Raw genomic sequence first — 14,329 nt, 5'->3', positions numbered from 1 at the left:
AAAATATGTACTAGATATGATCAAATATTGCCATTGATTCAACATTTTATGTGTTTCTAGCAACATATTTTAGTACAAGAGAACAATTGTGGTTTATTAGAGCCTATATGTATTTAAGGTAGAGGATCACTTTAAGGGTTGCAAAGTCCCTCTGTTACCTCTCGCGAGTACAACAGGATGTACAATGTTCTGCACTAGGGTCCCCCACTCATCCAGAATATTAGCAACATCACAATGAATATTTAAAATTAACACTCATTGTAAGAAGACAAAAGGTGGTTACACCTTTTGCATGTAAAAAGTTTGAATAGGAATTGCTTAACTTGTTAAAATAGTTTATTAGAGTGATCCTCTAACTTAAATACATGTAGGCTCTAATAAACCACAATTGTTCTCTTGTACTAAAATATGTTATTAGAAACACATAAAATGTTAAATCAATGGCAGTATTTTATAATATTTAGTCCATATTTTGACCGTTAGTTGGCACCATGGTTTGCGGGCTCGCAGTGATAAGTGGAAGCTTCTCCCCCTTTTTGGTCCCTGTTTGCACGTATCTTACCCACCACGCGTTACAACTTGCGCCCGAACATTTTTCCTGGATCCTCAGTCAAGTAAGGGATCTATTTTCTGGATCCGACGGTCCCACCGCGTCTGCAATATTGGTTTCGGATCTGTCCATTTTTGTGATTCGTCGGTCCCACAGTGGCTTTTCGGATCAGTCTATTTTGTGGAATCGACGGCCTCATCGCGGCTGCGACATTGCCATGGTATCGGTCTAATTCCTGGATCTTCGAGTGAGTAAAAAACGCGGATTTCGATTACTATTGCTATCTTTTTTGTGGACTATTCTTCGTGGGAGTTTTCCCCAAATCATACTAAATAATTAAAGCACTATGGCATGCTACAGTGACGACAGTGACTCTGAAGTGGATCTTACAACAATGTTGGGAGTTCGTCAGGGAACGCGTGTTTGCGTACTGCTGAGTTTCCGAGTGAAGAGTGGTGAAGGTGGAAATATTATTTTTTTGTGAATAAATGTGCATAAGTGGAAGCTTCTCCCCTTTTTGGTACTTTTATACACGTATCCTAGCTACCAAGCGTTACAATGTACAAGACATGGATTACACAAGGTGTGCTCTTTGGCCTGTACTGTATGTAAAGCACACGACAGCTCTGGATGCTAACAATATAAATAATTATATTGGGATAAGTTTGAAAACGCAATATGCTTACCTTGAATATCTGCTATAAAAAAAAAAGGAGTTCCCAACAACATACACTCTCACTCCCAACCGGACTCCCCAGCAGGACTCTCTCACATCACCAGTTTTGCCCAACTTTTGTCTTATCAGGTGTTTGCTGCACGTATTTTTCCCTGAAGCTCGTCTTGTGAACGACCGACAGTGCTGTCCTGCTCTTCACTTTTTAGATCTGGTTCAAATAGGAAGGGTAGAACTGACAACATGTTGGGAAAGCTAATGAGTGACACGCTGGATTTTCGGCAACGGGACCGGTGACGTCACGCACTGCGATGTAATATGAATGGCGACCTATCACTTAAAATAATTTTACAAACTTTATTAAAACAAAAACATTAAGAGGGGTTTTAATATCAAATTATTATAACTCATACTAACATTTATCTTTTAAGAATTACTTGTCTTAAAAACAGAGGATCCCTTTAAGTGTTATTTACATCATTTAGGCTTTTTTCATGTAACTACATAACTTAAAAGTTACCTAAAGCAGTTGTGTTGAAATAAGGTTCTTGCATAAATATTACGTTTCATTTCTTTGACTGTATGTTTATTATCTGTCTGTGAAGTTACTTAATCTACAAACGTCTGGCAGTATAAAGACAATATAGTTAACTAATGAACTGCCATTGACAGCAACAGACATCAAATCCATTTGAACTGTGATGTCTGGTATTAAGGGATCACGTTTCACTGCCATTGACGGCGCTGGACATCCAATCCAATTTGGTAACTATCATCCCTGTTAAAATAGAATGGACGTCTCACGCTAAGGGTGTCAACAATAATCGATGCGGCGATATATCCCGATCCGGGGCATGGACGATTCGATTCGATGCAGGCAACAAGCCGAATCGCTTCGGCACATTTTAAAATATATAAGTACTTTCAAAAATCTTCCCTGTGCAATTCCGGTGATGCAATGGATTTGGTTTCCCCATTTGTATTATTATTCTCATGTTTAATTTTTTACACACCGCATAACTGTGGTCAAGTTTCCCACCAACCTCGAAGAAGCCAAAATGTCTCCAGATGTCTGCTTTTAATGTGTTAGGTGCATCAATAATCTTTCTCGCTCCCACTTTCTCCGCTTCAGCCATTGTTATGTTATGTCCTATCTCTCTGCTCTCTCGATTAGAGCTTAGTTTGGGCCTAAAAAATCCAGCCCGACCCGACCCGGCCCGGCCCCGTGTATTAAAGGCGGAGAGCCTGAAATTTTACGTTTTATTTGTAGGCTCGAGCCCGAAACCCCCCCACCCCCCGAAAATGTACGTTTCATTTGTAGGTCCGAGCCCGTTTTATTTGTGAGGACTCAGCAGGAGGAGCAAATGCGGGGATGCAATGCGTGGTTGCGTTTTGTGTGATCACAACTGGGACGATGGCTATGTGCATAATGATGAATTAAAACCTGTCTTTTGTAACAAATTCTCCCAGATAAACAAGACTGTAAGATGCATATTCAATAAACATTTATATCGTTTATATTTGTGTGTCAGTTCTATCAGGTGGATAGTTCATGCGGCATTCCTCGGCAAAATGCAATAGACATTTATTTCTATTTCTTCGAGTTGGCAGAAAAAAACGCAAGTTTTCTTGATGTTTAAATAGTCTACATATTTTTATTATAATTATAAATGCATTTACACAACAAAATAACACTGGAAAGGTTTGTTAAATATATTTCTGTGTGGGATATTGTGCTCACTATACGCGCCTCTCTGACAAGGAGAGGAACAGCAGCATATTCAAAAATAAACTAAAATACTTTTAAATAACATTCTTTATTTTAATGACTCGCATCAGAACACACAAAAGAACAACCTGCCTTAAGGAGCATTGAAACAAAATAAAGACGTTTTAAGGAACACCACGAACTCCACGATGTCCTGCTTAGCACGAAGAGGTGCAGCTCTTGAAATAAATGATAATAACGATGTTTGACTAATATCTTTTAGGCCAGTACAGTTTTTAAAATGTCTGCTCAGCGTCAATGTGCCAGTCTTTCTGCTCTCGTACGAGAGAAAAGCGCCACATTTGTTGCATTCGGCAAGGCCGACAGTTTTCTGTAACATCTTCCACTATCAATTTAAATCCTTTCCACACACCACTCGTGGATTCTTGCCTTTTCAATCCCACCGTCTTTAGTTTGCTTTTCACCTCTTGCGGCTCTATATTGAAATTCAAAAAGGAAATACCAGGATGCAGCGTTGCAGACTCGCGGAGAGCGCCAAGAGCGGGTGGGGAAGATTAAAAGGAGGGCGGGGCCACGGCGTTCATGTGCGCAAACAACGCAAGCTCATGTTTGTGATTACAAAAACGCCTTCTCACTGTTTCATCCAATTTATTTATTTTATAACAAGTATTCCTTAGTTTAACATCCATACATTCTTTGAGTATACAAATATATATTTATTTAAAAAAACGTTAGCGGGAGTGAAGTCCGGCCCGACCCGACCCGAACATAAATTGACATTTTGGGCCCGACCCGGCCCGAAATTCGGTCGGGTCGGGTTCAGGTTTGGACTCAAGATCTAGGCTCAACTGTAGAAGGAGCTACTTTGCATTCAAATATCAATCAATTCCCTGGATTGTTATTGTGATAAAGATGCTGCGGCACTACAATATTTTCTTTATCGTTTTCTTTAATATTTACTTGAATATTTTTATTGATGGGTCGTTGTGACTAAAATACAGTGACTGTTATTACTGATTTTGCACAGGAGTTCAGATGTTGCACTGTGTGAAAGGCTGTTACTGTGTGTAAAAAAAAGAGAAAGCACTAATTGAATGCTGTGATCTGTTTTTATATATCTGAAAGTATACTATTTTCATCTGACTTCAATCAGGAGTGACACAAGAGCCAATAAAAATTTGTTTAACATCTGACCGCTTGTGTTGCCTCATGATTCACGAAAAATATGCTTTGCCTTAGAATTTTAATGCATCCCAGGCTTTAATGCATCGCGATACATTGCCAAATCGAACCGAATCGAATCGTGGCCCTCTGAATCGAATCGAATCGGATCGAATCGAATCGTGGCCCTCTGAATCGAATCGAATCGTGAGGGCAGTGCCGATGCACACCTCTATCTCGCGCTGTCAATGGCAGCTAATTAGTTAATATTCATACTGCTTATATTTTACTTTTTAAAAAATATAATCTCATTTGAAATCAATGTCTGCAACATGGTCCAAAAAATGAGGGATAAGAATGATCATAAAACACGTAATTGAAATATTCCACAGATTGGCAAAAGTCGACATCATTGTGTAAAGGATATTGGCACAAAGGGTCAGGAAAACCTCAGAAAACCATTGGCAGTCTTTACAGTTCATTGCTACAAATTCAAGTTAAAAAACAATAGCAGCAGGTCGAATTTTCGCGAGGAGGGATACAATAGATTTTTGTATTCTAGATTAAAAACATCCAAACTCAACATATCCAACATTTAAATATCAAGCCCTTAGATCAGACCAGTGCCGCCCATAAGGCAATTTAAGCAACCGCCTAAGGGCGCACCAGCGTCCAAAAAGGCGTCAAGAAAAATATTCAAATAATATCTGATGAAAGCAGTATTCAAAAAATTATACAAAACAATAAAACAAAAGAACAACATAAACATTCATAACAAGTATTTAAATAATAATGAAATCATTTTTCTAGTGTGCCTTCTGCCCGTTTCACTTTTTCCTGTGATGCGATAATTTTACCACGGACCCTAGTCTCGCCACCCAGCAGACCAGCGAGCTACCTGAAGGTGCTATTTTTAGCCTCCGCAATTGAGCGACATTACGGTGGCAAGTCAACTTCATGAAAAGACAAAAGCCCTTCGGGTCAGAAGAAAAAGAAAAAAGACAGCAAAGACGTGAAGAAAAACAGAGGTTTGTTATAATGACTTATTGTAATGAGCGTAAGCACGTAGACTTAGCGCAACTGTAGCGTACTGAAGGGGGCGCTGCGGACAAGCGTCTGAACTCTCCCCCCCAGGTGCTCCCAATCACCTTAATTAACACTTGGCCGCTATACTGTAAATACGGCCTTGGGAGGACACACGGAGAGGTCCCCCGCTTCGTGGACGAACGCCGCACCACGGGAAGAGTACTAGAGGTGGACGCATTTTTATTCTTTTTTTTAAATCCATTTTTATTACTGTTTTTAACCTTTTAGAGACACTTTGAGGGGTGGCCCAGCAGGGCCTTGGGAGGAGGCTCAACCCCTTGGAGGCCTGCTCAGGGGTATTTTCTTTTGGGTGGTTTGCAGTGACTTTTCCTCGTTTTGTTTTTTACTTTTGCGGTGCATGCCGAACCATGGAGCAGTGTCCTCCCAGGGGTGAGATGAACGCCACGCCACCCTGCCCTAGCTGGGACCTAGGCAACCCTCTTTTAACCCGTTTTTAAGCTTGTTTTAATGTGTTTTAAATAAACTCTGGTGTGAACTCAAAAGCCTCGTTGAGCCTCCTCCTTGCCGCTGTCTCAGGGGTGAAACGAACTTCCGCGTTTGTTACACAACTGCAAGCTAGCGGTTATTTTACATAGAGCTTATATGACTTAGTGCTAAAGCAAAATTATACTGTATTATGAGCCAGGCTGTTGTTTTAGAAATATTTTCAGTATTCCGCCAGCTGTGGATTAGTTTCAGTTAAATTTACTCCCCCTCCCAATTTTAGAGAAATTTGGACAAAGTGTATGGGAGACTAAAATTGTCTTGCTTATTTTCATGTGATGTGAACCACTTTTACCTTGTGTTAAATTGTGCTTTTCAAATAAATTTGCCTGTTTAGCACTGCATATCCATAACTGTCTATATATTTCAATCTACCTGCCTTCTATTCCTCTTGTGCTTATCTCCATTGCTGATTTCAATGATTATTAGTAGTAGTAGTTTTTGCTTTATTTTTATTTTTGTTTTATTTTTATTTATTTATTTTTATTCTGTGATTAAAATGCGATCTTTTGTCTTGGTTTTTACGTTGTGTTGATTTAAATGTGATTTTTATGGTCTTCGTGTGATGTAAAGCACTTTGAATTGCCTTGTGTTGAATTGTGCTATATAAATAAATTTGCCTTGCCTTGCCTAAAAAAGCCAAGGTTAATTAAATAAATACACCATTAAATATGGAATTAAAAATTTCAAAGTTCTGTGGTATTGGGTACTATAAGTGCCAAAGATTTAAATGCAAACATTTGTTATTAAATGTGTCATTAATTCATTAAAATGGCGATCACATTCATATAAAAACATATTCAATTTTTTTTTTTTTTTTTTTTGATATCATATATTATTTAATTCATTATTATTGGATAGTCCTGTGTATTTGCCGTGCTTCAAGAATTTATTTTCTTTTAACTACGCCCATCAAAGATAGTGGCTGGATCCAATAGACAGGTACAGCAGGCTGCAATAATTTCGGCGCTATTATGGTTATGTCATGCTGGTTTCACAATCAACAGCTATTTGACTAATATAATGTAACATTCCACTTTCTTCTCTTTGTAGATGCTCTTCTGAAATATTTTCTTTCTACCTCTGTACATCCTGGGCCATCTTTTACAGCGAATTTATCAACATCAGCACCAAGTCCAAGCCCACCAAGTCCAGGAAAGAAGTGCACCTTCCAAAACAACTGTCATATAAAAGTGCAATAGATGCTTAAGTGAAGACAAGGTGAGTAAGGTTATAAGTCAAGGTAAAAAAAAAAAAAAAAGTTGCATTTTAAAGTTCTGTGCGTCGTTATATAGGTTTGTGTGGGTGGGTGTTAATCACATTGTAATAACAATTGTAATTTATTTAGTGCATTTGTTTTTGAAGTGTTTTCATTGGTGCTTTTGAATAGTTATTCCACAATTTTTCTTTTAATTTCTGCACTTCTTCGTTGTGTTTTTTATATAATAAATTACAAAGAGATAACGTGCTTTTTCAGTGTGAGTGTTTAAATATATGTGGTGAAAATAGGCGCCAATAAATATGTTGCCTAGGGAACCAATTTGGTCATGAACGGCCCTGCCTTAGATCTTTCAAAAGCTATTTTTCCAATTGCTAGCACTGTTAGCATACTCTAATAGATTTTAAATGATCACAATTAGCATTGATGCTAACGGATTTTTGGCCCACAATGGTACGTCCATAGATATGGAGTCGGCGCCGCAAGTAACTAGCGGCCATCTTATGTAGGAGAAGTCCTACGGCAAGCTCTTTTGTAGCAGGTGTTATGCCATTGATGTCTTCCAAGTCAATACTCCAAACTCGTTGTCATCTTGACGGATTGACAAACGGTTTTGTTGAGAACAAACCGTATCAACATAGATATGATCGTGGCTGAATGTTGAGGAAAAATATTATTTTAAAATATAGAGTACGTTCGCTGCATTTCTGATGTTTACGGAAAACTCAAGCCGTTTGAAAATCGGTCAAAAATTAGCCCTGAGGCAAAATGGCAGACAAGTGACAGCATCGAACATATATCCATAAATATATGATTACGACTAGCATTGTTGGTTATCATAAAATAGTTACTTGAGTGAGCTGACTCACCAGAAGTCACATTAGCGATAATTGAGGATACCTTTTCTCTGTTTTGCCAACTTGACAATGCTGATCTCGACTTAGGATATTCAATATAACTTATTTGCAAACTATATGAACTCGAAAGCGCCATTACTTTGCATAAGCGGCACGGAGGATGATCACTTTCCTCTTCAGTTGAAGATGAATTACGTAAGAATTCAAGGTCTAATAAGGCGATTGGTTGCTGGGGGCAGGAAGTGGAGACAAAAATATATCTTCCAATGATAAGTGAATTTGATTGAAGGCAGAAATTGTGCGACAGTGGTATGAAACAAAAAAATACTCCAAAAATCAACAATACCTTAACTGTATTAAAATTAGAATTTTGTAATTCACATAGGATTTATTAGACCTCTAGCTTTACTTTAAAGTTTACTTTTGAAGTACCGTATTTTTCGGACTATAAGTCGCGTTTTTTTTTGGTTTTTTTTATATTTTGGCTGGGGGTGCGACTTGTACTCAGGAGCGACTTATGTGTGAAATTATTAACACATTATGATATAATTTCAAATGCTATTTTTGTGTTTTGGAGTGACACTGATGGTTTTGTAAACTTGTTAGCATGTTCTTATGCTATAATTATCTGAATAACTCTTAATAGCTATGGCCACGTTCGCGTTCTGCCTTTGGCAATATGTGTTCAATTGCATTATTGACTTTTTTATATTGAAATGGATGCATTTATTTTGTGGGGCTTTCACGCCCACGTGGGGGCGCACTCGCACTTGTTTACGTGAAGAAGAGCGCTCACACGCCAGAAGAAGACGGACAGTTACGTAGCTCTGAGTGAGTGAGTGGGCGAGTTAGCGAGAGAGAAAGACGGCTGCGAACCTACGTTCATTGTTTATGCCTTTAAAATATCTCTACTAGGGCTGTCCCAAACGACTAATTTCCTCCCGATTAGTCAGCCGACTATTTTTACGATTAGTTGACTAATCTAATAATTTTTTTTTTTTTTTTTTTTTTTTTTTTTTTTTACTAATAATGACATTTTTGTTAAAGCTTGTTAATTCACAAAAAACATTTTGGAACACCTAAATTCTTTATTAACGTATAAATAAATAACATAAATATCAATAATAAATCACAAACAATGAGGTCAAATGCTGCTGGCATTAACTGCTGCAAAAAAATGTAAACGGAAACACTGTGACTTCACCTTTTTAACAGGAGTCAAAACAATTCTTACTCTTTTTGCGGTATGTCATTGTCTATATTGTTCTAAATGTTAAAATGAATTGTAATGTCCCGGACAATCATTTTCAGAATACTTTGTGTGAGTTCAGATGCTCTTTCCGGTGTGCATTCCGCATTTTTTGGGGAGGGGAAAAACTGTTCAACTTTTGTTTGTTTTAACCTGAAGATAACGCAGAGGGCACACTGAAATATTACCACAATTATTTTGAATGAAAGGCACACATACCTACAGTAACAAAAATTAAGTATATAGTAATTAATTTTATAGTATACTACTATATGTAAAACTTTATAATATTAAATAACTAACATTAGTGCAGTCATGGATTACAGTAAGCAGGCCAGTGGTGTTTCCATATATATTTTTAATATTATGTATATACAGGATTTATGTGTATATTTTTCCTAAGTGGGATCTTCCATGATCCTAATAAATTTAATAATAATTTAAAAAAATACATAATCATATTAATTATTTTATTAAATAAAAATGCGCGTTGATACGACGCACATAAAGGCAACTTCCATTTAAAAAAATCGTTAGAGAGTTGTATGGATTTACAATCCGCTAGCTTGTTTCTTGTTGTCTTCAAAAATTATACTTGGGTGACGGCGCTTCAAGTGTTCGTTTATAGCCGACGTGCTACCATGGTATGCGAGCTCAACTTAGCAAAGAGTACACACAGTGGCACCCTCCATATATTCCTTGAAATAATTCCAGGCTCTGGTTATTCTGGTCCGCTTTTTTTGGCTTTATGCCGCTTTCACGTGTAACCATCGCTGCCCTTTTTGGAAATTGGCGGTGTTTTCAACTCCTCACCGGCGATTCTCTTGGCTAGTTGTCGTCGGTTCGTCTGGGTTCGTCCGATTTCCTCCTCGGGAAGGCGGCGGCGTGCATAAAAACACCGAGAGGCGTCGGATGGCTCTTTAAGGAAACTTTTATTGACCAAAACAAAAACGTGGCGGATGAAGCCACTCTACCACCTCCGTGAAGTTGGCCCCCCATCAGACGCAAATTTATATAAAAATTATGTCAATCGTTTGTGCTATGATTGTGCTGGTTTGTGCTGCAAAAAGTTTCGTTTGTGCCATCATCGTTTTGCAGTTATTAAACATTGTTTTTTAGGTCATCCAGAGTTCACCCAGCCCCCCATCTGTGGCAGAATGGAACCCCGGTGGTGTCATTTGATTCTGCCTCGTTAGTGCTGGATTGTGCTGAAAAAAGTTTTGTTTGAACTGCTACGGTTTTCGAGATATTCATAAAAATGTTCATTGATGACGTCACGCGCAGCCCCCCATCAGACGCAAATTTATATAAAAATTATGTCAATCGTTTGTGCTATGATTGTGCTGGTTTGTGCTGCAAAAAGTTTCGTTTGTGCCATCATCGTTTTGCAGTTATTAAACATTGTTTTTTAGGTCATCCAGAGTTCACCCAGCCCCCCATCTGTGGCGGAATGGAACCCCGGTGGTGTCATTTGATTCTGCCTCGTTAGTGCTGGATTGTGCTGAAAAAAGATTTGTTTGAACTGCTACGGTTTTCGAGATATTCATAAAAATGTATAGTGATGACGTCACTTGCAGCCCCCCATCAGACGCAAATTTATATAAAAATTATGTCAATCGTTTGTGCAATGATTGTGCTGGTTTGTGCTGCAAAAAGTTTCGTTTGTGCCATCATCATTTTGCAGTTATTAAACATTGTTTTTTTAGGTCATCCAGAGTTCACCCAGCCCCCCATCTGTGGCGGAATGGAACCCCAGTGGTGTCATTTGATTCTGCCTCGTTAGTGCTGGATTGTGCTGCAAAAAGTTTTGTTTGAACTGCTACGGTTTTCGAGATATTCATAAAAATGTCTAGTGATGACGTCACGCGCAGCCCCCCATCTGCGGCGGAATGGAACGGCGATGATGCCATTTTTTTCTTCGTCGTTAGTGCTGGATTGTGCTGCAAAAAGTTTTGTTTGAACTGCTACGGTTTTCGAGATATTCATAAAAATGTCTAGTGATGACGTCACGCGCAGCCCCCCATCTGCGGCGGAATGGAACGGCGATGATGCCATTTTTTTCTTCGTCGTTAGTGCTGGATTGTGCTGCAAAAAGTTTTGTTTGAACTGCTACGGTTTTCGAGATATTCATAATAATGTAAAGTGATGACCTGTTTTCAGCGCTGCGGGCCGCACAATCAGTTCTTGTCTCGTGACGTTTCTGGCGCAATGCATTGTGGGTTTTCGTGTATTGTACAACAACAACAAGCCCGTGACGCGATCCTTTGCTCGGCATCCATTCTGCGTGGTAATCGTTGAAAATGGTACACTCGTGTTGTTTGAAAGACTGCCATTGTAGGTCCCATGATAGAAACAAATGCAAAAAGGATGGGATACGTTTTTTTTTTAGCATTCCCGCCTGGAAGAGAAAATATGGAACTCCGATGAGTTGACCAAGAGGCTTGAATGGTTGCAGCGGTGAGAAGAAAGGCCATCGCTTTTCATTCATCAACTGAAAACATGTCGGTCTGTTCCCTACATTTCCATAAAGGTAAGTAACTGGAAGTGTTAATGTTCTTCGGACGCTGATACTGACTGCATTTAAACGCTTATGGCGTGTGGTTGTGTTGCTTGCTTTGGCTAACCACGCTAGTGTCTAAGAGAGGCTAACTGTAGCCCTACTGGCTAACTGTGCATAAACCACAGGCGTTCACCGTATGATACTAGTACACAAAAAAACAGTTCAAAGGTAACAAAGTAAGGGTATTAATGAAGATGTAACAGCACACCATGAATGATTATAAGTATGGGAGATGTGTTAGAAAAAAAACCTATATTTACCTCCCGCTTAGGCTACTGATATGCTTGACCAAGCAGTCTGTGGAGGAGACTACAGATCTACTAAATCACCAGAAAAATCTTCTGCTTGTTTGTTATGCCTAATGATCAGTTAAACTTAAAAAATAAATAATTAATAAATTTAAAAAAATCTGTTGCATACACATCAGTGCCATATGAAGGCAGTTCCCACCAGTTTAGACACACTACAAAGCTTTAAAATCCAATTTAAGTAACTAATGTTAACCTGTTGTATGACTGATACGACTTTTGTAATTGCAGGAAAACCAGCATATGAAAGAAATGAGGCAGACCCTGACTGGGCACCATCCTTACGCCTGGGACACACATGTGTTCAACCCACCAACGTGGACCGCTCTTCTAGACGAAGTAGGCATGAGAAATTGAGGATGGAGGAGGATGTTGGTGCGCTACAGGAGGAGCCTTCAGCGCCCTTCAGATGCTCCTTCTGACCTTCATGCGCCTGCGTTAGGACCTGTCTGCACTACACATTGCACACATATTCCATGTTTCCCGTAAGACTGTGTACTGAGTGTTCAATGACATGGTGCCCTTTGTACATGCTAATTTGAGACGAGCAATTGTTTGGCCCAACAGAGAAACACTCTATAAAACAATGCCTCACGAGTTTGTTGAGTCCTTCAGACGCAGAGTTGCAGTGATTATTGATTAAAAAAAAAAAAAAAAAAAAATTACAGAGAAACCATCAAATATTAAGGCCCGTGCGCAAATGTTTTCTAGTTATAAGCATAACTACACCATGAAATACCTAATTGGAATCACACCAAAGTGGGGAATTTGTTTCATGTCAAAAGGTTGGGGTGGTTGCACAAGTGACAAACATATCACCTTGAACAGTGCTTTGCTCAATAACCTTTTGCCTGGGGACATTGTCTTGGCTGACAGAGGTTTTGATATTCAAGAACACGTGGGTATGTTATGTGCAGAGGTCCAACTCCCTGCGTTCACAAACGGTCGCTGTCAGTTAGCTGGTAGAGATGTGGAGGAGACTAGGAAGATGGCACATTTGAGGATCCATGTTGAACAGGTAATTGGTAATCTTTGCCAGAAGTATAAGATCCTAACAGGAACTATACCTATTAACGTGGTTCTGCCATGTGACGGCGAAGATTGCACATTGTTGTAAAGATTGTTTTATGTTTGCGGTGCCCTTACAAACCTTTGCCCAACTGTTTTGTAGTTTGTACTGTTATACGTGAAAGGTACCATTTAGTATGCTAACAGTTTCAGCCTTTCAAATTTAGCTGTTGTTGATTTTTTGTATTTTGTTGTGACTTGATTGTACTTAATAAAACATATTGTCATCTTGAATCCTATTCTTTGTAAGTACAGCATTTGTGTCAATACTGTATTTTATGTATGTATGTATGTATATATATATATATATATATACACACACACACGCATAATAATGTTTATACAAAGGACGACAGTTTACTACTTTGGCCAAGCACTTTTAATGTTGCCAAATTGTCAGTTAAAGCAAATCACAAACTACCAATCACCACTAACTTAAGTGGAGCACAGAGAGCAGAACTGACATATGTCTTTAGCTGTGTCATGTTGTGTAGACCAACACAGGTTAAATAATAATGGGGCAGTTCTCATTATCACACGCAACAAGTCATCTTTGGTCTTCAGACCACGGCAGAAGCACCATAACTGACGTCATAACTGACAAATACCGATCTCTCGCTTCCTTTTCAAGCTTCTCCACATAAGGAGTCTTGTCGTTCTTCAGGCTTTTTTCCATTTTGATGTGACATTCGCGTGGCTGCTTCCCCGCAAAACTCAACAAAACAAACGTGACTGCGGCGGATGTAGTCCAGGTCACTGAGATACACGAAAGATGGCGGCTCAGGTGGTCGTGATGACGTAGGAGACAACAACCGATAGATCAGCGGAGAACGTCACTGAAACCTGTCAGTGGACGCAATCTTATTCCTGATCTATTGTGCGGCCCGCAGCGCTGAAAACTGAGGTCATCACTTTACATTATTATGAATATCTCGAAAACCGTAGCAGTTCAAACAAAACTTTTTGCAGCACAATCCAGCACTAACGACGAAGAAAAAAATGGCATCATCGCCGTTCCATTCCGCCGCAGATGGGGGGCTGCGCGTGACGTCATCACTAGACATTTTTATGAATATCTCGAAAACCGTAGCAGTTCAAACAAAACTTTTTGCAGCACAATCCAGCACTAACGACGAAGAAAAAAATGGCATCATCACCGTTCCATTCCGCCGCAGATGGGGGGCTGCGCGTGACGTCATCACTATACATTTTTATGAATATCTCGAAAACCGTAGCAGTTCAAACAAAACTTTTTGCAGCACAATCCAGCACTAACGAGGCAGAATCAAATGACACCACTGGGGTTCCATTCCGCCGCAGATGGGGGGCTGGGTGAACTCTGGATGACCTAAAAAAACAATGTTT

The 14,329-nt window shown here is 39.2% G+C and overlaps 1 protein-coding gene and 1 long non-coding RNA gene across 5 annotated transcripts in view; one reads left to right on the top strand and one right to left on the bottom strand.

Moving 5' to 3' along the window:
* LOC130911149 (nectin-1-like) overlaps positions 1-14,329 on the bottom strand; it is a 586,891-nt gene that overhangs the window by 181,488 nt on the left and 391,074 nt on the right. The window lies entirely within an intron of this gene.
* LOC130911151 (uncharacterized) lies at positions 11,209-13,847 on the top strand. Its single transcript, XR_009061981.1, has 3 exons — positions 11,209-11,331; positions 11,418-11,558; positions 12,128-13,847. It is a non-coding gene; the product is annotated as an uncharacterized LOC130911151 (long non-coding RNA).

Source organism: Corythoichthys intestinalis, unplaced genomic scaffold (genome assembly GCF_030265065.1).
Source record: "Corythoichthys intestinalis isolate RoL2023-P3 unplaced genomic scaffold, ASM3026506v1 HiC_scaffold_23, whole genome shotgun sequence".
NCBI classification, from domain to species: domain Eukaryota; kingdom Metazoa; phylum Chordata; class Actinopteri; order Syngnathiformes; family Syngnathidae; genus Corythoichthys; species Corythoichthys intestinalis.
Note: the sequence above shows the minus strand (reverse complement) of the source record. Positions and strands in the feature narration are given on the sequence as shown.